Genomic DNA, 23,002 nt, shown 5'->3' with positions numbered 1-23,002 from the left:
TTTGCGTCTATACGCATTATTCATATGACTCAAGACCCCTCTCATATATGCTTTACTGGCGTCCCATACCATTGGCATCGAAGTACCCTTATGCATATTCAAAAGAAAAAAAAATTCCTTTAAATAATCTCTGCATCTCTGTACATTCCCCTCAAATCTAAATAAATTTTCATTCAATCTCCAAGTCCTTCTATTCCCATCTTCAGTAGATAACTCCATCCATACAGGATTATGATCTGACAATATTCTTGGGAATATCTTAGCATTCTTCACCCTAGAAAAAAAACCATTAGTAATTAAAAAAAATCAATTCTGGAATACGACTGATGCCTGTCCGAAAAGAAGGTAAAGTCTCTTTCTTCCATATTCCATTCACGCCAAATATCTCGAAGTTCCAAATCATCCTTCAAGTCAAAAAAAGCTTTAGGTAATTTTGCATGATTAGGAGATTTAAAAGAACCCTTCTTGTCTTTACTTGAATCTAAAACGCCATTCCAATCTCCCATTATAATTACTGATTTGTAATCCAATTGAATTATTTTCTGATGTAACATCTTAGTTTGTTGTACAGTCTGTGTTACTGGAGAGGAAATTGCAGCTTTAGGCAGAGAAGAAATTCCAGCGCATTTTGAAGCCATTTTAAGAAAAAAAAGAGATGAAAAAAGAAAAAAGGCCACTTCTTATAGTAAAATAAAATAAAGGGGTAATAAAAACAATTCCCCCCCCAAAAGAAACTCTTTAAATAAGCAATTAAATTGTTGAAACTTTGTTGCCTAGTAAAAGTGAAAGTCTTCAAACAAAGAAACAAAATTCCTCCACCATTTTCCCTTTCACTCCAATCACAAAAGTAGTAGTTGGAGAAGACAATATTTCTTCATAAGTTAAAGTTGGAATTCAACACAGTTTAGATCTTCCTGAACAGCTCTGTCTGCTTTAAAATTTACTTACAGTACTTCTTATGTAGCAGATGTGGAAGCAGCGTCTGGCTTCGTTCTCCATCGGAGAACAAAGGCGTCTTGGGATGTGGAGTTGATCCAGACTCCGAAGGAGCTCTCACCCTTTGTCTCCCCCAAAATAATCTCTGGGAGACAAGAGGAGCTCAACTTCTATCTAGAAAAAGGCTCACTTTCTTCCCTTTGCCCGGGAAGAAAGTTCCGAGCCGCAAAACAGCTGATCGTCGCTGTCTGCCGGCTTTTACACGATCCCGAGACGGGCAGCTAAGAAAAAAGCCGCCATTGGCACGGGAAACGCCACCAGAAGTCACTGAAATTTCATTTTAATGTATGCTGATTAGTACATTCAAAGTGACAATAAAGTTATTTTATTTTATCCCATTCCATTCTATTCTATTTCCCCAGTATTGGACCATGTTGACAAAATTTTCTCTCACTAGCATGAGGTATTCCTTTGTACATGTTGAAGGACATCATATGCATCACAACATTTGTGAGATGGATTGTTCTTCTCCACATTCACACAGAGCATCTTCTAGGGAAGCTCATTTTTTTTTACTATCTGGTTTTCTGACCCCAGCATACAGTCTATTTAGAAATTTCCATAAAGGCCAAGGTTGTTCTTGACAAGGTGACAGTCGTGAGGTTGTACACCTACTTGCCTTCTAGGGTGGTCTGTGGAAACTGATTATTAGGAGGGGTGGAAGATTTGAGGAAGCTCTTACTTGATCTCAACCTTGACCTTGGAGGTTGATGGCTGTGTTTCAATAGACATTGCTTTAACCCACCTTTTCTGTGCATCATTTTCCCTAGAATTTTGGAGGGGAAATACCAGCTAGATAATGCACCTTTTGTATTGAGATTGGTTTTAGACTTCTGTGACTAATCTCGCTATTTCATCTAGCTCCACGTTCATTTATTTTGCACGTTTTGAATCTATACCAAGCACAACTGGCATATTCTCCTATAGAGTAACATATAGCTAAAAATAGTAAAAATAAATAATATGATTGTTTCTAAACATTAAGAGATATTACAGATATGTAAGAAATAAGTGCAATCAGAGAAACATTCCAGAATAACTGACTCTTTGGTAAAACAAGAAAATTAACTAGAGTAGCTTTTTGCAATCTGTAATCTTCTGGATATATTAAACTACAGAAATCTTCAGCATCATCAATGGTATCAGTGGCACCAGCCAACCTTTGATTAGATAGTTCACAAATAAAACATATGTCTGATTTCACTTAAGAACATGATAAGCTAGCTGTTCTTAGTACCTAGCAAAAGTCTGTCATACATGGAAAGACAAATGAATATGACAACCATCAACTATACCCATTGTTATCAAAGTTCACTATATTAGAATCATACAATCATACAATTTGTTGCAATTCACTAGAATTATCCCAACAGGTGGCCATCCAATCTCCTTTTGAAAATCAGTAGTGAAGGAAAGTTCACTATGCTTCTAACCAAATTATTTCATTTCTTAACAACTCTTGGTGTCAGGACATTCCTCCTAATATGCAGTTGAACTCTTTTTTTTTTTTTTTTTTTTATAATCAGTGCTTTCTCCTTGCCTTTCTCTTGGCTCCAACAGAGAAAGTCCATTGTCTCTACAATCTATGGGATAATATAGACCACTATCATATGTCTTCCTAGACCTCTTCTATGCAAGCTAAAAGTACAAGCTCTTTCGGTTCATTAGTCTTGGCTTCAAGCACTTTATCACCCTTGAATTGGTTCCAACTCCTCCATGCCAGTTATAATTAATTTAATATATTATTTTATACTTTGAATATGTTTCAGAATGTACAGTATAAGACCTTGATTTGCATTGGTAGACTGACTATACTTATCTAAAAGCGCACAAGCAACTAATTTTTCCATGATGAAAAAACATCATATTGTGAGATCTTTCTTTTTCTTTCTTTCTTTCTCTTTCTTTCTTTCTTTCTTTCTTTCTTTCTTTCTCTTTCTTTCTTTTTCTTTCTTTCTTTCCTTCCTTCCTTCCCTCCCTCCCCCCTCCCTCCCTCCTCCTTTCCTTTCCTTTCCTTTTGCCTGGTAACATTAATAACACTGACTTGACATAAGGGTTTATGGAATTATACATCTCAGAGTATTTGTAAAAATTGCAAAGAATCATGTGTAGAATGATTATTCCTGTCCTTTTTAATTCCTTTTTCCAGATCATTACTGAAAGTCTAACATAAGGCAGAATCTTAGCTCATTTCTTTCATTTGTGTCCTATTAAGTGATCTGCAGTTTTGATTAAAGTTGCTCAAGTAATCTGGGTAATCTATGAATGTTATTATTAGTTTCTTGAAAGGCTCTAAAATGTTGGTTAAAATACAGTGATGATACATAGAAAAAGTATCTGGAAAAAAGCATTCATTATTATTGTTTATATTAAATGAATAAATATTTGGATATTTATCCCCAAGTATAATAACATGTAAGATCAAGTTTTAATTGTATTTTTATACTGAGAATAGTGCAGAATTAAAATTCCCTATGTGAAAGATACTAGAAGGAACTGAGTTTTCTATCATTATCACTGAAGTCTCTACTAAAGATTAGGAATAAATTAATTTCAGTTTTGTTTTGACAGATTTTCTCATTTTTCTATCTCAGAGCTGTTTCTCCATTAACTGATGTATTTGACAAAAATGTTTATATAAATATTTGTACATATTTTTATTTATGTTTCACCTAATTTATACTGTATATTTCACACACATACTTTTCTTTATATGAGCATTTTTAGAAAAAACTGATTTTACAAGCTGCATACTATTTTAATATGTTTATTTTTATATGCATCTTTCATGAATATGTTAGTTGCAAATATTCATCTACATTTGAGTGTTCTCTACATAATCAAACACATAATGTATTTATTTATTAAAAATAATTAAGACAAGAAACATTTGTCATTATTTCTGGATGTAGATAGCATTTTGAAAAACAGTGATACCTATTTGTAAAATTAAGTCATTTCAGTTTTAAATTTGGCCCATGCCTTCCATTTTAATGCATTTTATCCCAATAAATGTTTAGCAAACAAATGGAGCAAAGAGAGAACATAATATCATCAAAGACAAAGAAATACTATTCATGCAAACAAATACTGGTTATTTGGACATAGGAATAAAGAAATAAATTTGCTGGGAAGAACAGAATCATACAAAAACAGAGACATTTTTATATTCCCTTGAGAGAATTTTGGAAAAATATTATCACTCCAATATTTCTTAACAATATTTCATAGAAATACAACATGAAACTGTATTAATGAAGGTTGATTATTTCTAATGAGATTATTCTTGGAAGGTTGACACATCCTCATTTGGAATTACTATCTAGATTCTGCCTTAAGCTATGAACAATTCCATTGTGTTCCATTACTGCTTGCTATCAAGAAACATGGTAGATGATGGCAGCTGAATTATGTGAAGGATTGGAGATAATTTGCAAAGCAGCCCATAACTGTTCAGGCAAAGTATAGTACTTTGGGGTATTTTAACAGTCATATGGGGTATTTTAACAGTGCATCTGTAACCCATCAAGTTCTATATTTTGTCATATTGGCTAATGTTAATTAAACACTATGCAATAAAAATGAGAAAACATTCTACTTCATGGCCCAGATTCATTCAGTTGATGGGAGTGGAAAACTTGCCATGGAACATCAGTCACCATAGCAACTGAAAAACTTAACCCAACCCTGGAGCAAAAAGAGGTTTCTTTGTTCCATTGGAAATACTCTTGGGCTCTGAGTCATAGTCATAACAGCATGTAGGTTTGATTCCCCTTTTCTACTTCTAGAGTTTTAACTTAAAATGAGAAATAATCAGATCATATTTTACATATGCATTTATTATTAGACTACTGATTTAAAGATTGCTATCCTGGATTCTGAACAGTTTATTCTATACACAAAACTTTTATATAGGGCACTTCTTGATTTTCTTCTCTTTGTAATATAAGACACAAATGAAGAAAAATGTGATAAGATTGATACAGGATGGCTTCCTTTGCCTGTAGCATTTGAGCAAATCAATTATCTTTTATGGGAAAATAACTGAAAGTTTGTGATTAGAAGCTCTGGGATTAATAGTGTTTAGATCTGTTCTTTAATATTTAATTTCATTTTTTTCTTGGAGGGAAATTATTAATAATTGTGTTCATTGAAGCATGTACTTGAAAGATCGACCCTTTAAACTGTTTGGAGCAAAGGTAGGAAAAGAGAATGAAAAAGGCAGGTTTTTTTTTTAAAACAATTATCTGAATTTCAGCTAAAGCTTTGTATGATGTAACAGTATTCTACCAACTCTCAAACTGTATCATGAAATTAAAAAAAAATGTTAAAGAATACTGAAAATTAGGAACTTGAAGAGATAGCAGACCCGTGTCAGACTTGTCATACTGAAAATAATCTGAACAGCTATTATAAGAAGTATTAGAGCTTCAGAAGAAATTCCATGTAATCCAAATACTGTACAGAGAAGATCCTGTTCCTATTAGCTAATACAGTACGGCAAAAAAGTATTTAGTCAGCCACCAATTGTGCAAGTTCTCCCATTTAAAAAGATGAGAGAGGCCTGTAATTGTCATCATAGGTAGACCTCAACTATGAGAGACAAAATGAGAAAACAAATGATTGCATACACCAGATTGTCAATTTCTCAAATACAAGTCCTGGACAATATACATACACTTATACATATACATAAACAATTATGATAAGCACTTTTGAGGTGAATATCATTGTAAGAAACAATACTTTTCCTTTTTTTATCTGCCTGGGGAAACTTTGTTCTGTCTGAAAAGTGCTATGATCTTATATTTATTATAGATACTATATCTAATGTATTCATTAGATGAATATCCCTTAGGCAGTTTAAACACAAAGAATGACAGAGTAAAACAGTAATCAGAAAGCACATTTAGCAAGATAAAAATGAAATAAAAACAATTTAAGTATCCATCTAAAGTTGATGCTCCAATGCTGTCACCGAGAAGTCCCTGGCTAGCTTCCACCTTAACTACCGTACCCCTCTAAGGATGATGGTTTGAACCATGTATAGCTTCATTTTGTTGAGAAACTGTCAGCTAGGAAGGAGAAGTCAAGCTTATGTTCTTGCGGCTATGAAAGGGCTCTAAGATATGCTCTCCCTTGACCCCTCCTTCTAGCCTAGCTGGCAGTTTCCAAACAGGTTTACAGATAATATCCAGCATTTTGACATATGAATATAGGGAGATGCACACCCAAAACCTAATATCCAGGTAATGGTACTAATGAGGAATATATAAGAACTTTGCAATATAATACATTTTCTAGTCAAAAATTAGTGTTGCAAGTATTATAAATATACCTCCCCCTTATTTTCTTCGATTCTCAACAAAAGTGATAAAAGCTTCCTTGTACAGTGTCACTCTGAGAGCAGTGCCAGTGGGGCAATATTTCTTAAAGGGTTGGCAGGAATGAGTGCCATCAAAGTCAGACAATATTGAATAAGCATCAAGGAAGTGAGGGAGGGAATATTAAAGTATTTAAATGAACAAATTATATAAAAATTGATAGCTGTACCAAAAGTTTCTCGTGGGCCTTAATAAGCTTAATAAGCATATATTTGAATGCCAAAAAGAATAGTATATAAGCTTTAAAAACCAACCTGATATTCAAAACCAAGCAAGTGTGGAAAGAATCCAGAGAAAGAAATATTTTGGGAAATATTAAAAAGGTAGAATATATATTTCCCCAAAGGAATAATGGAGAAGATCTTTAAAAAGGACAGAAACCAGCCCCCAGAAATCAGCCCCAGCCCCTAGGCAGAGGCCAGCTTTTAGAAATGCAAATTCAACAATACAATACACACCAATACCAAAATGGCACACTCAGACTCAGGTCAAAATACATGATACAGGAAATACAAACCCTCAAACGGGAACAGGAAACAACCTCAAGCCCCAGAAGGTATAAAAGCCCACCACTCTACTCCATGTAGTCAGTTTTTCCAGATCCATCTTTCTGTCTGGCTCTTCTCTTCAATAAACTACAACCTTCTTTCTAAAGCAGTCTCCATGTTGTTTATTCCCGGCTTGGACTGGACCCTGATGAAGATTTTTCTTTCTACACAAGCTTATTAATACATATCTGGGGAGCATTTGGGGCGCTTGTTTTTGCTATTCTTTATATTTTTGAAGTGAATAGTAATTAATTTGCATTAACAGGTGGTTTGTCATTGCTTCACCATAATCCTCACTTCTGTGGGTTCTAGCATGGAGCTCATCATTATTCCCATTAAGCTGAACACTTTTGAATATTAACTAATTAGTAGAATTCACAGTAAAGAAAGTTTCCTCAATGATTTACATGAATAAGCCTTTCTACTACATATATTTAGGTGACATCTCAATTTTTCTAAATTTTGCCATGAGGTGTGTTTGTCTATGAGTTTACTCATTTAGTTAGTGGTCTCAGTTGCTTTAATCTGGTAAAATGAATATATAGAGTAGCAATCAATAATATGACATGGAAAGACAGAGACACAAGCAAGTCTTTTGTCACTACATTTTATATGTGGATGGTAGGGTAGATACCAGAACTACAACCAATAAATGACAAAAATATATCTACATAAATCTGCTCTAGCACATGGTTAGACATAAATGAATGAATCAGCAGGACTATTGAACAAAACACAGTCTAGTTTCATACAGATTAAAAATAATTTTCCAGGGCACGTATTTTCCTCCATGGCAAACAATTATATCTGAGAAATGATTTATTATACTATCATTACTATTTTCTCATTATTAAATGATTTATTAGTGGCATACACAATAGTCATACACTTCCACTAATTATAGTATTTATATGCTAAAAACTTGATCCTATAGCAAGTTCCATATAAAAAGACTTGTTGCAGAAATTCACAAAGGACAGAGAAATTTGCCGAGATGAAAACTGTAATTGGCAAAGGACTAAAAGCCTAATTTTCAAAATGCTCTGCCAGCACCTTAATTACTTTAATGGGATTAATGTATGATTTGATTCGTATACCATGATACTAAAAAACATGAACAGCAGAGTGCTTCACATGATTCCAATTGTCTGAACGAAATATGTGCCCTCCTAAAAATATGGGAATACAATCAAACAAATGTGTATGTGTGTGTGTGTGGGGAGTAACATCAAAATATAATTGTCTATGTGTGTTTTCTAACAAGGTATGCCTGATATCTCAATTCTGGAAAGAGCATTAGATGATCCCTGTTGGGTCACATCAAAGTTTTTTCAAGCTTCATGCCTTCTTCACCACAGGGTCCAAACTCAATGTCTATATGTCACAGACTTTTCCTATTCTTGTTCACAGAAATTTACATTTGTAAATTCTCCTTGAATTTACAAGGTTCCATTTGTCCCTGATAACTAATGCCTGCTAACAGATGATTGTTATGAATCAATTTTATACTGCATCCTATCAAGCAAAAAAAGTCAAAGATAAAAAAACCTTGAGGTAAGCCTGAAAGGCAAATATATCTTAGTCATATCATCAGGTCTCATAACTGAAATCAGCATGAAGTTACATCAACTGGTGCCCTCAATATTTTAGCAAGGTTTGTTTCCAAAACATGAAATAAATGTGTGTGTGTTTGTGTGTGTGTATTTATTGCAGGTTTATGCTGCAATATGATATACAACTGTAATTCCTTTTTGGAACTAGTTGAATTTATTTCAGAAGAACCATACCTATATTGGATATAATGTTATGTTGCAAGATCTAGTCTAAGTCAGTCACCGGGACCAGAGGTTTATTCTTCTAATAAAGTACTCTTTACTTTACCGAAGTAAACCTTTGGTCCCAGTGACTGACCCAGATTGGATTTTGTAACATTATCCCAGGACACATATATTTGCTTCATTCATAATGTTATATCTAATTGGCATTTCAACCAGAAAGAGACTGGTTGACTCCTGTCTAGCAGCACCAACATCCATTGAGAGGAGTAAAAAAAGACAAGAAAGAAATTCTGGGAGTGCAATTGAGGCTTTGCTATGCATACTGCCATATACATACATACATACATACATGCATACATACATACCTATACATAGGCGTAGGGCTTCAACTATTCTTCAAGAACCATTAGCTTTTTTAAAATCAGCCCTCATACATTGCATAGCAGGGATAAGAACAATTTAGGGAGCTAATGAAGTAACAGGAGAGCTCTTGGTAAATAGCATACTACACCATCATTAGGGAATAGCATTTCACAAGAGATAGCAATAATTAAAATCCAATTAAAACAATTATCTTTAATAAAACTGAATGAATTAATTAATCATGTTAAGTGATTAATGAATTCAGTTCAAGATATTGTCGAATAATAAAGACCCAAAATATAAGGCTTAACATTTTCAGCAGTGAAACTAGCTTCTATCTGAATCATTTTACTTCATATATTTTTTCTGGTCATGTCTGGTAGGTTTCATTCATTATTAAAATTATTATAATTAAATATGTTTATGGAAACTGCCTGGAGCAAGTGCCCTCTTTAACATAAAAAAGAGAGGGGAGTGAGGAATGAACAAATAAAAAAACTATATTTTCTCATCCATGATAGCACTGCCTCTGAAAGCCAAGTTATACAATAGGCAGGACTTGTACAGCATAGTGTGGAGGAATTCAGTCCATAAATTTTGAAGACCATCTCTGACATTTAATAACTAACATATAATTGCTAAAAGAAAAAGAAAGCAAAACATGAATAAAATGAGCTAAAGATGCTCTGAATATAAAGCCTTCTTATTGAAAAAGGGCCATTGTCCTCCCTAGTAATTTAAGAAGTGAATCCTGTCACCAACAGTGTTTGCAGAACAAGAACAATAAGTATAGTATGATCTTTCTGAGATTTAAGATCATGGGATGTTCAGGAGACTCTAAGAAAACACCTGCCCCAACTTAGTGCAGCCACAAATGCATGTGCTATCTTTTTTGTGCTCAGTTGGTTATGGTAGGAGAACTTTATCAAAGGATACATACCAGTCCTATGAGATCAGCATTAACATAGCTCAGTGATAATTGTGTACTTTTGTATCTGTAACGTTGAATGCAAAATTTGTGTACTGAATATTAATATAATTATGGGCTTAAATTTGCAACTGAAAAGTTCTGATCTGATAGTCTTTTTTTAAAAAAAATATAAACCTAGAAAGTTATAAATGATATTGATACTGATACCAACATTGAACTTGTGTCCATTAATTGTCTGGCTTGTTTGTCTTATGTAGAATCCAAGAGACACTGTTTGCAGATGTTGCCATGTATCTTATTAAAGAAAGATCACCTGAAGGCAACTCTAATTTTTATGTCAAATTGTTGGGAACTGGATAATTAACAAGTGGGCAAAGTAGATGTCTGGGTTACGGTCTGCTTCTCATACTAGCACTATTTAGTTGTTTCTAGTTTTTTCTGAGAATATGCTTCAGTTTGCTATTTGTATGCCTCCTATCCAGTGTCTGAGAAAATGCAGTCATGGGTTATAGTTTAATAATAACACAACTGAGTGGCTTCAATTCCAACAGTAGTGTTCTGTTGCTGTTTTTATATTCTGTCTTTTAACAGGATTCTCTGAAAATTAATTTGGATCTATTGATACTGAAACTGTTCTCATTGGGTAGACAGTTTAATCTCTTAAATGCCTGTTTTAATTCCTTTAGTTGACCATCCCTGTCAAGGGCCTAGAATAAATACAGTTGTAACATAACAGCTGTCTTTAGATAATAGATTTGATCAGGTGCCAGAACTCACACATGTCATACAACCCACCTTGCCTACCCTACAAGGTTTACCTTTGTAGTTGAAAAAAAAACCTTCACTTTTTAGTGTATCTAAAAAACTAGGATTTTGTTTGAGGTAAGTTAATACTATTAATGTTACCATGCACTGTGTGTCTTTAAATTACAAGAAGGCATTTTATTAATCTTTTCGGACATTTACCACTGGCATACCCATTTAGTTTAATGAGTGGAAATGTCAGCTTTCTATGTGGAATGAAATTGGCCCAATAAAACAAAATTTGGTTGCTTGTAAAAGATTAAATTATTTTTAAGAAGTTGTCAAACAAGGTGGAAAAATTTACATTTGTAGTTTAATATGGATATTGACTTGAAACAAATTAAAGTTGAAACTTTGTCAGTGAACAGATTACTTTTAATTTACCTTTAAGTTAAACCCAATTTAATAAATAGATCTGATTAAACCACATACTGTAGGTCTACCTTTACATCTGACCAATACATAATTAATATACATTATTATTAATAATAATATCTCCAAATCACAAGACATTGGCTTTATTTATTTATTTATTTATGAGACTTATATACCGCTTTAAGTGCAAGCACTCTCTAAGCGGTGTACACCAGTAAGCAATGTATATATATATTTACATTGCCCCCAACAATCTGGGTCCTCATTTTACCTACCCCGGAAGGATGGAAGGCTGAGTCAACCTTGAGCCAGTGAAATTTGAACCGCTGACCTGCTAAACACAGTCAGCTAAAGTGGCCTGCAGTACTGCACTCTAACTGCTGTGCCACCTCGGCTCATTTATTCTTATTCTTCCCCTCTCTAACTTGAATATAAAGTATAAAAGACTAAAAAGAGATTTTCATAGACATCCCAGCCTTTGAACTACCCAAGGAACTAAAACAGCAAAGTTTCGCTGTCGGGCAAGCTTCCATGCCAGCTGCCTTTCTTTTCTCTTGCTTCACCTCTTTTTAACCTTACACCCACCTTCTGTAAGGGAAGGCAAAAGGCTCACTCACCCTCTCATGAAAGATGGCATCCATGTTTATGTGTCTTCCAGTGCCACCATCAGCTTCCACACCACATGGTCTGACCCAGCCAATCAAGACACACTCTGGCTGTGGTGCTCCAGTGCCTCATGGCTCCTCTTAGAGGAGACAAACAGCACCAGAAGGGACCCTGCTCGCAGTGTACTGCCAGTGGGGCATTTTCAAATACAAACAAGGATAGGAAGGGAAACAATAGGAAAAGAACACAACACTGGAAAATCCATCGAAAAAAGGTGCCAGAACTCTGTTCCGGTGCATTCTATGACAAAAAAAGCCCTGGGTTTGATGGTATACTATGAGTGGAACCCTGCAACATATTGGTATACCTAGTGATTTACAGGTTTTCTGAATAATACAGTATTCATGTGTTCCTATGTAGTTTTGCCAAGAAAGTGGACTTGTTCTGTAGATAGTTTGAAGCAAGTTTGATGGTGTGGAGGAAGTTTTTGAGGTCTTCTTGGAATTTAATGATATTTTTTTCTGTGGCTACAGATAATAAAAATATCATCAATAAATCTTAAGTAAAGGAAGAGTTTTACAGGATAATTACTGAGAAAGAATTTAGATCAACCATGAAAATGTCGGCAAAGCCAAGCATATACATCACTATGTTACTGATTTGTAGGTATATCTTGTTACCAAAAATAAAATAGTTATGGATGAGTACCAAGTCCCATAGCAAAATGATGAGGTGTGTTGTGCTGATATCATTGATTATGTTCCTGATGACTTGAAAGTCATGTTTATGGTGGTAGTTGTTGTGGTGGTGACTTAGTACCATGGTAGCTGAAATACATTGGGAGATTCCCAATGTATTTCAGTCTTATGAAGTCTATAATGTCCCTTATGCAGATGAAAGTGCTGATGGCATATAGGCTGAGTAAGAAGTCCATTAAACTTGATATTCTAGCTTTGATGGTTCCAATGCTTTAGACAGTGGAATGGCTTGGATTCATTGGTTGTATATTTGGGAGAAATAGGTAGAAGATTTCTATCTGGGATAGATAATGACTTGCATGCCATTAGGAAGTTCTCATTAGATTGTGTAGTATTTTCTGAAATGTTCTATGGGATCTGAAGATAGGAATCAGTGGAATGTAGTACTGAAGAATTGTTTCTTGACTATCATGACATAATTTACCTTATTCAAAATAACTGCCTCTTCTTTGTCATTTGGATGTTGCTGTTGCTCTTCTTGCAGCCTTGGATACATCTTGTGTTACACTGAAAATGATGCAAGAAGAAGCTTTTTTTTAAATTGATAATTGTGGCTTATTTGGCAAAAGCATTAAAGTAGTAAAGTATTAATCCAAATCAGTATTGCATCCATCCATGTACTATTTGTTGAATGCATTTAGGGTCGGATGACTTATTTGTAAATCTAGTTTCCATTCTTTAAGTCTCAAACAGTGAAAAATGTTTCAAATTCCCCACAGAATTAAATATTTTGTGTGAATTTAATAGGGCAAAAGGAGAACTCATAGGTGAGAATGGACTTTTCTGATCACTCAGTGTATGACTGGATAGGTTGACAATCTTATGGGATATCTATAGAATTCTCTCATTACGGTGAGTGAAAGGAGCATAGTTTATTGTCTTCTTCTGGCAAAGTGCTGGTGTTGTTGAGCTTCTGGGGTAGAGATGCATTAGTGATTAACTTTTCCATGTTGCAAAGTGTACTGATTTGATGGGTCAGGAGTATTTTGAAGAGAGTATAGCAAGAAATCCAAGATGAAACCAGCATGGTTGCACAAAGATCTCTCTGATAAACACAAAAAGGCATTAAGTACAAAAAATGGAAAGAGGGACACAGAGCTAAGGCAGAATATCAGCAGGTAGCCTGAATCTGCAAAGATGAAGTTGGGAAAGCAAAGGCTCAGAATAAACAAAGACTTGCAAAAAAAAAGTCAAACATAAAAAAAAGAGAGAGAAAAAGCAGAGCTGCTTATCTTATTCTTTGCATCAGTCTTCATGCAAACCTAACCTACTGAAAATATAACTGTAAAAGACAGACTGGAAATAAAAATTAAAATAAGCAAGAAAATGGTAAGAGAACACCTGTCTGACCTTGATGAATATAAATCACCAGAACCTGATGGATTACATCCCAGAGTTCTGAAGGAGCTGGTAGATGCTATCTGAGAACCATTGTACCATATCTTTAAAAAAAATCTGGAGCACTGGGGAACTACCAAAGGATTGGAAAAGAGCTGATGTGGTTCCCATCTTCAAAAAAGGGGAAAAAAAAACAGACCCAGGAAACTACAGACCAATCAGCCTAACATCAATATCTGGGAAAATACTTGAAAAAAAAAACAATAAAAAAACTGATCAATGAATAAACTAGGAAAATGTGGGAAAGATAGCATCACCACCAGATGGATTTGTAGCTGGCTGACAAACCGTACTAAATGAGTAGCTTCAATGGTACTATATCCACATGGAGAGATGTAAGCAGTGGATTACCACAAAGTTCGGTCTTAGGCCCAGTACCCAGTATCTTCATAAATGACTTAGATGAGGGAATAAAAGGGGATTCGTCAAATTTGCAGATGATACTAAGCTGGCAAGAATAGCCAACACCCCAGAAGATAAGCTCAGGATCCAAAAGATCTTGACAGACTTGAATAATGGGCCATATCCAACAACATGAAATTTAATGTGGAGAAAAGCATAGTTTTACACCTAGGCAGGAAAAACCAAAGGTACATGTAAAGATTAGGTGAAACTTGGCTCAAAAACAGTAACTGTGAAAGGGACCTTGGAGTCCTAGTGGACGATCACTTAAACATGAGCCAGCAGTGTGTGGCAACAGCCAAAAAAGCTAATACAATTCTTGGTTATATAAACAGAGGCATAGAATCAAAATCACGGGAAGTATTAGTACCACTGTATAAATCCCTAGTAAGACCACACCTGGAATATTCTAATCAGTTTTGGTCACATTACCAAAAAGATGTTGTGATTTTGGAAAAGTACAAAGAAGAGCAACTAAGATGATTAAGGGCCTGAAGAACAGTTGCAGGAATTGGGTATGGCCAATCTAGAGAAAAGAAGGACTAGAGGGTGACCTGATGGCAGTATTCCAGTATTTGAAGGGCTACCACAAAGAAGACAGGGTCATCTTATTTTCCAAAGCATCAGCAGGCAAGACAAGAAACAATGAATGGAAATTAATCAAGAAGGGAAGCAACCTAGAACTAGGGAGAAATTTTCTAGCAGTGAGGACAAATAACCAGTGGAACAGCTTGCCTTCAGAAGTTGTTGGTGCTTCATTACTGGGGTTTTTTAAGAAACGACTGGACAGTCACTTGTTTGAAATGATATAAGGTCTCCTACTTGAGCAGAGGGTCAAGGTCAAGGTCAAGGTCCCTTATAGCTCTATTCTGTTTCTGATTCCCTATCAAACTTGTATCATATTTCGCTGTACTCTGTGTAGTGTATAGACCAGTGGTTCTCAAACTTTCTAATGCCGTGACCCCATAATACAGTTCCCCATGTTGTGGTGACCCCCAAGTGGGTGTGGCCACAATAAGAGGGAGTAGGACAGCTAGGGAAAAGGGAAAAAAATGGCGGACAGCATTGTTTGGCGACCCCCGTGAAATGGTCGTTCGACCCCAAATGGGGTCCCGACCCACAGGTTGAGAACCACTGGTATAGACTGTAAAAGGATCTTCACATTCAGTATTTTAGGAATTATATCATATTGTTTGATTTTGGTCAAAAAGATGGCTGTATCCATAACAATTTCCTAGTAATAACAACAATAATAATACATTATAACACCTTAGGTTCTTGGGAAGAATTTGATGCACAAGAAGACCAATGCCCAACTAAAGAACTGGCAGTTGTGATTTCACATTTCACATAACAATAATTAAATCTTAATAATGGATTGAAACGGTCATCTCCTCATTCCAGCATATATTCAGAGACTGATTGCTGCTTGTTTTTTTGGTAATGGATGATGGATGATACTAGGTGAGAGAAGAAAGAATGACAGGGAATACAGCAGCCAGAACCTTAAAATTACAGTTAGTCTCACCAACTGCCTTGTTTTGCAATTGTTCAGTTACAACAATATAAAAAATTTGTGACCAATACTTGCATTTATGACTATCACAGCATCCTACAATCGCATGATTGCCATTTGTGCATTTCTCAATATTTACGACCATCACAGTGCCCTGTGGTCACTTGATCACCATTAGTATGCTTTCCAATTGGTTTATGATCAGCACAGTTAATGGAGAATATGGAAATACAGTCATAAGTTGCTGTCACATAAAGTTGTGCTTAATGTCTCATTTAATGACTTAATAGAAGTCGTAACTCAATTGTGATCACATGATTTTCTTCTTAGCAACTGCAGCACTTAGCAACAAATTGATGGTCCCAACTGTGATTACTTGGATTACAAGGATTACTTGTACCTCACATTAAATTGTATGAGGGCAGTTACACTGCTTGACCTAATTGCAAAGGCAGCTCTTATATGGTTAGTGCAGTTTATATTGATATATTTTCCTGCTGACTCAGGGCCAGGAGGAAATCATATTAATGGGGTGGAAGAATACTCAAAAATACTTATGGATTTGGATGGATCCCTCTTTACCTTTGAACTTTTTATAAATGCCACAATCACAATTCTTTTACCTTAGAACCATGTCACTATAAAGTAAACATTTTCCATAATGCATAAATTTAAACCCAGGAAAATTCCTGGAATTATTACATTCCAGTAGGTTATCAAATTCAATTAACACTGGTGAACCTCGTTATTTCAGTCTACTCTGTTCACTACTGTAGATAACTTGGATATGACTCCTTCCAGTTGAAATAAAATAACTGTGATTCATTTTTTTTTTTAAAAGAGTCAGTGACCCAGGAAACAATAGACCTATTATTTTTCTGTCCATCATGAGAAAGCTTTATACTGAATTCTTTTTCAGAAACTAGAGATGGAATTGCTGACTATTAAACTACATTTAAAGAAACTGCTTGACCTCACACCATTTTCTGGCATTCTCTCAACTCACTGAAAAATACACAAGGGTCTTTGGAAATAAATTTTATGCAGCCTTCTGCTTTCAATTCTATTAAATTACGGCAGAAATTGGAGAACTTGCTTATTGGAAAAAGACTGTTTTATCTTACTGAGGCCCCGCTCAGGAAAAGCTTCCTTGAGATATGTCATGCATGCACAGTTGATTGAAAATATCCACTTTCTAGCTGCATTAGGCAAGGATATTTTCTAGTTACTATTTCTTGAAAGCATCTGAAATGGGTCTGATGATTATTTTTCAAAATTTGGCAAGAGGAAAATACATTTGATCTATGTACATGATGTAGTCATCTTGTCTCATTGACTTGGGTTTTATCTTTTGCTATACCCTTGTAGCAAAAGGAAATTCCTTAGGGATCCTTGCTAAATCAAAGAAATTTATTTTATGTGGCTGGTTACTGGATGATCAAATCATAAAGCAAGTTAAGAGTTTTCTGCACATGAACATTTTATTGTATCATTTTAATCATGTTCATGCATACATTTTACTTCTCAAAGCTTCAGCTATTCAAAATTGCTCTTTTTCAGTTATTTTGTATCAAATCGGTGCAGCAATAATAGATCATTAAATCTTACAGTGTTAGTGACCTCAGTGTACTCATTTGTACTGGAAACAAACTAATACTTTTTAAGAACTTTGTACATTTTTGCCTACCTGTGACTAAGAGTATATCTCTTTACAATAACTCTAGTCTTATTTTCCTGAAGAGATTGTCTTGTGCTATTCTATTTTTTTTCCTTTATCAGATCACATATACTACTGAGTTGTATTAATTAAGCAGAGAATTTAGGATTATTCTGCCTCTTATTATGCTCATTCCATCTGTTGAAAGAAAAATAATCAGGTCCACTTCCAAGCTGGGAGTGAACAAAATGGAGACTAAAACACTGGAAATAAAAATGGAAGTTGTTTGGAAAGGTTAGTTAGAACAGAATCAACAACACCATGTGGTTCTCAGACAGCTGGCCAAGTGGGGTTGGGACAGGTGGGCTTTTATACATTCTTTGGGGTTTTGTGTCTGGAATGCTCCAGGAGGTTGTGCAATGAGATGGGCTTTTGTGTTCTAAAAGAGTGTTGTGGCTGATGGCTATGTCCTGGGTTGGATTTTTTGGGTGAGGGGTTGCTGGTTCTAATCCTATCACTCTGCTATTGTTAGCTGTCAAATCTTGCTCCAAGGGATTTCGAAAGATCCTGTCTTGCATGGATTTTGCGGGTATTATTTGTTTGCTCATGAATGGGGCCTCAGTCTTTCTAAATAGATTACTGAGTTTGCATTTCTAAAAGGTGCTTTCTGTTTGGGGAAAGGAAGACTTGGGGATGTCTTTGTCTAAGATTTTCTTATTATTCCTTTGGAGAAATATAATATTCTGCCTTTTTTAATATCCCCAAAAATATTTCCTTCTCTAGGAGGGTGGTGGGTGCTGTCTTCCAACACATCTATGAACTATATAATTTTGGCATTTGGCAATAAAAAAGTTTTTATTATTCATATGCTAATAGCATTCACATCGTTAATTATAGAATTGCCTTTATTTGAAAAAAAAAAACTGAACTTATTCCCCTTACAAATTCTGCACTGGAAATATTCTGGGATTCCTTATACTGAAAGATTAGCCCATTTTATGAACAGGGAATCAAGATTATGGAATGAATCTGTCAGAGGTCCCAACCACAGACCTAAGCCCAATAGAAAACAGGATGTTGGGATCAAAGGAAACCAGGTTTATTCGGGTACACTCTGGCTTGTGAGCTCAAAGCAGTTGCAAACAAAGTCAGCACTGGGAGCAACCGCCTCCCAGTACACTAAATAGAGGATCCCGCCTGGGCCCGTCTCCAGCCACCTAACCAGCATCCGGAATGATGATCATGAGCACCCAGCTCACAGCAGCCAGCCTCTGCTCTCAGCAGTCAGCCTGGCTTGGGTTCTGGCAGCAAGACAGCAAAGCAAGCGAGGGCTGATTTCCAAGTTCCCACCATTTCTCTGCGCTGATTAGCTGTTCAGCGGAGCGCCAAACAGCTAAGCTGGCAAAACCTGAAAGTCCATGACCGCCAGCCAGTCAACAAGCAGGTACAGGGGGGAGGGCTGTCGCTACCGCTGCCTCCAGCTGTCACCGCCAGCCTCCGGTGTTGCTCCGGATGCACCCGTGACCCTCCCCCTCCCAGTTAGTGGCAAACCAGTGGGGCTTGACAGAATCTTTCTGTTCTGCAGTTTGTATACTGGATCCCATAAGAGACTGATTTTTTTAAAAAAAATATATTTAATTTTTATTCAAAAACAAATAATACAAACAATACAAATATAATACATATAAATCTAAATAAAAACAATATAAAAATACAAATATTACAATGCACCCAGCCCCCTGGAGACCATTTGTATTACCTATATTTCTTCTTATATAACAACTAACAATATACAATATATTTCAACTGTGCCCTTATCCCCTCCAAAAGAGAATATATTCCTGAGTAGGTTTATTCTCTTTGCCTTCCACCAACACTGTTTTTATAAAATCCTCCCATATTTCATTATAATTATTTACTTTAATCATATCTTTTTTAAATTTAATATCTGGTGTTAATTTATCATTAATTGCCAAATTCCATATTTCATTACACCACTCATTTCTTTGAATAAAAGATTGATTATTAGGTATATAATTATCATCTGTGTTTTGATCAAGAACATGTGGTTTGACTGGAGTTTGCAATTTGGAATGAATTACTCCTAATTTCATATACATTGAACATTCAGGATTTGAGTCTACCTTCTACATCTCTTTTAGACAAAGACAGTAAAGACCACTCCAGAGGTTCCAAATTGTATAACAAAAAAATCCATGGATAAAATAGAAGAATAAATGCAGAAAATGAACTACTCTAACTAAAAATAGAACGTTGTGGCTTTTAAAAAATGTTTACCTTTCCGGGTGCTTTTTGGAATACAGAAGCTATTATTGCTTTGGGGCTTCTAATCCCTGGGTTAGGGATTTTTTTTTTTTTTTTTTTTTTAGATGCTAGAAAGTCTGACACAACTGATTGGCAAACTTTGTTCTTCCCAGGAAGAACCTACATTTTATTATGCGTGGGCTTTCAGACTGGGCAGTATATATTGGCAAGGCTTGACCTTCTCTTATTGAGAATAAAAAGCATAGGCCTTCCAGGAAAGGCTAGACTTAATTGTGTGAGAGTTGTGGCTTTCTAGGAATATTCTAAGTCAGTTAATTAGGTATTAGTTAATTAGTCAGCAGAACCAAAGAGGCACAGTGATGTGTTGATAGGGTCAATGTAAGTATAACATTTCACTGGGATAAGTGAGAAGAAAGTCAAAGCTTTTAAGTTTTGAAGTTTGACCATGTTATATTGTCTGAAAGAATTCAGATATAGCAGAAAACACCACCAAATGTCTGAAGTGTTTTTTCCAAAGCATTTCAGTGCTGCCAATTCACTTTGTTGCTTGAAAGTAGTGTCCAATTTGATTCATTAATCTTTTTCAATGGGGTAAATCAAATTACCCATTAAAAGCTCTGCATTCCCTATGATTACACCCATATTGACTGCATTGCCAGTGTGAGATTCACTCAGTTTGTTAGAAGATAAAATTCCAGCAGTAACTCTGTTAATGGCTAAGTTGGTGTCTATTAGCACAAGGAAGGCTTTTGTTGATGGAAAGGCTGTTTCATAGGACAGGGAGTAATTTGGTCATTTGGAGACACTGCTGTGTTGTATTTATGTACTATATTATTGATTCTTGTGGCAGTATCCTTTATTGTATTTATTGCTTCTTCTTAGCTCTGATCTATTGATTGTAATGAAGCTTGCTACATAATAATTGCATTCAGAAGGCACAGTGAGTCATGGTTTAACATTGTGAATAAGTCTAGATCTTCTGCATTTCCTTCTCCACTCTGCTTAATTGACATGGATGCAAGGAAGAGTTTCTGTGGGGTCTGGAAACTGTTATTGGCTAGATGAAGATCAAAAGACCAAAACTGAAACTCAACAAAACAAAGGTTCTAAAATTCAGGGTTCTTCTTCAAGAACTAGAGAAACAACCTGCCCCATTAAGTTTCAAATACAGGATATAGCTTCAAAATGCTAATCAGTAGTAACTCTTTTCAAACTGTTTGGTTTACATAACCCCAATGCCAAAAACGCCATCACGGAATTGCGACCAAAGGGCTGAAAAACAAACTGTCCAACATATAGTGTCGGAGTGCCAAAACAGAGCCTATAATGAAGACTGCTGATTTTCTGGCTATGACAAATGTAACAAAAAATTATATATGTAATCATATTTTAGGTTTTATATTTCACATTTTGTATTTTTATGTCTTATGTTTGTATTGAAAAGTGATGTAAATGTGCCAATAAACAAATAAAGAAACAAACGAATGTTTTCTGAGTAGTTGCCTTTGAAGGTAATTTAAATACTACATGACTGGAAATATCATTAGTTGCCAATTCTTCCTGGAAAAATTCAAACTCTTTGTGATTATTCTTATTATCTTAAATGGCTTGGCACCAGAACATTTCAGGAAGCATATATTCCCCTGTCCAAATAATAAAATCTTCCAATTTGCATCCCACCACTGCTTTATTTCAATTTGGTGCCATAATTATGACATCTCCTATTTCTAGGTTAGGTGTGGCTGGCATTTATTGCAATTTTGGTATAAACCTTGGTGTTATATCTGATCATCAAGATTTGATTTGAATTTTGCTTCCTGGTCTATTTTGTTTTACCATGTTATGCCCTTGTTTTATCAGGGAAAGGGTAACTTGAAATTGTTATGGGTGTTATGTTTACCTTATATGAAGCTCTAATATTCATCTCTATTGTATTTGTTTCCTATGTAATATTGCTACTCTGATTCATCTCTATTGTTCCTGTGATGCATTTCCTGTTCCTGTAGTTGTATTTTTTCTCTATCTCTCTCTAAGAAAGATGGCTGTTTGCACAGTGAGGCTTTGTATTGTATTTACTGACTCCACGTGAAACATGGTGTCAGAAGCATCTGAATCTGTGCTGTGTCCACATTTGATGCATGCCAGTCAAGCACTACGGCCCTGTCCTGGAAGCCAAGCATGACCAGGCAGTAAAGGAGATAAAACGCTTGGTTACCATTTTGGCAGTGTTGAAATAATATGATGTCACAAAGCCTGTTACAATTCAAAGTGACTCAAGCAAAAATGGCCTAGGATATTGCCTATTGCAGGACAGTCAGCCAGTTGTATATGCGTCCAGGGATTTTTCATCTGCTGAGCTAAATTACGCTCAAATAGAAAAAGAATGTTTAAGCATTGTATTTGCCTGCCAGCGGTTCCATCATTATCTTTATGGCTGGGATACAATCACAGCTGAAACTGCTCACAAGTCGCTAATAGCCATATTCAAGAAGCTCCTTTTGTGCGCTTCCAAGCGTTTACAGAGCATGATGCTTACATTGCAGCATTACAACCTCAACATTGTCTACAAGCCAGGATGTGAAATGTATATGTGATACCCTGAGCAGGGCTACATCAGATCAGGTGACACCTGGAGGAGAGCATAAGCACCATATAGTTTGTGGGTTGCAATAGGAACCAAACTTCTTTGCTGAAGTCAATCAAGCAGACTATCTTAACATTACAAATCACCAGCTATGTCAGCTCAAGCAGTGCACAGACACTGATGCAGCTTTACAGGCACTGGTGGCTATCGTTTTTTGAGTGGATGGCCAGATGAGAAGGAGGCAGTTTCTGCAACTGTGAAGGAATAGTGGTCCTTTAGAGATGAGATCAGCATACAATATGATATCTTGTACAAGGGCCCAAGAATCATAGTGCCAAAGTCACTGAGATCAGAGATGTTATTGTGCATACACTCAAGCCACATTGGGAGTGAGGCATGCTACAAAGAAGCTCGTGATACTCTTTACTGGCCTACGTGCAAGGTGAAATCAAAGACTTTGTTAGTAACTGTCCCACTTGCAATGAATAAGTATATTTACAACAAAAAGAAACCATGATGTCACACGAGATACTCTCATATCCTTGGCAGATCATTAGTATAGATTTGTCCAACTATGCAGGAAAAGAGTACCTGATCATTATTTAGACTTTTGGGA

Source organism: Crotalus tigris, unplaced genomic scaffold, assembly GCF_016545835.1.
Source record: "Crotalus tigris isolate CLP2741 ecotype Arizona unplaced genomic scaffold, ASM1654583v1 scf7180000017883.2314494, whole genome shotgun sequence".
Lineage (NCBI taxonomy): Eukaryota > Metazoa > Chordata > Lepidosauria > Squamata > Viperidae > Crotalus > Crotalus tigris.
Note: the sequence above shows the minus strand (reverse complement) of the source record.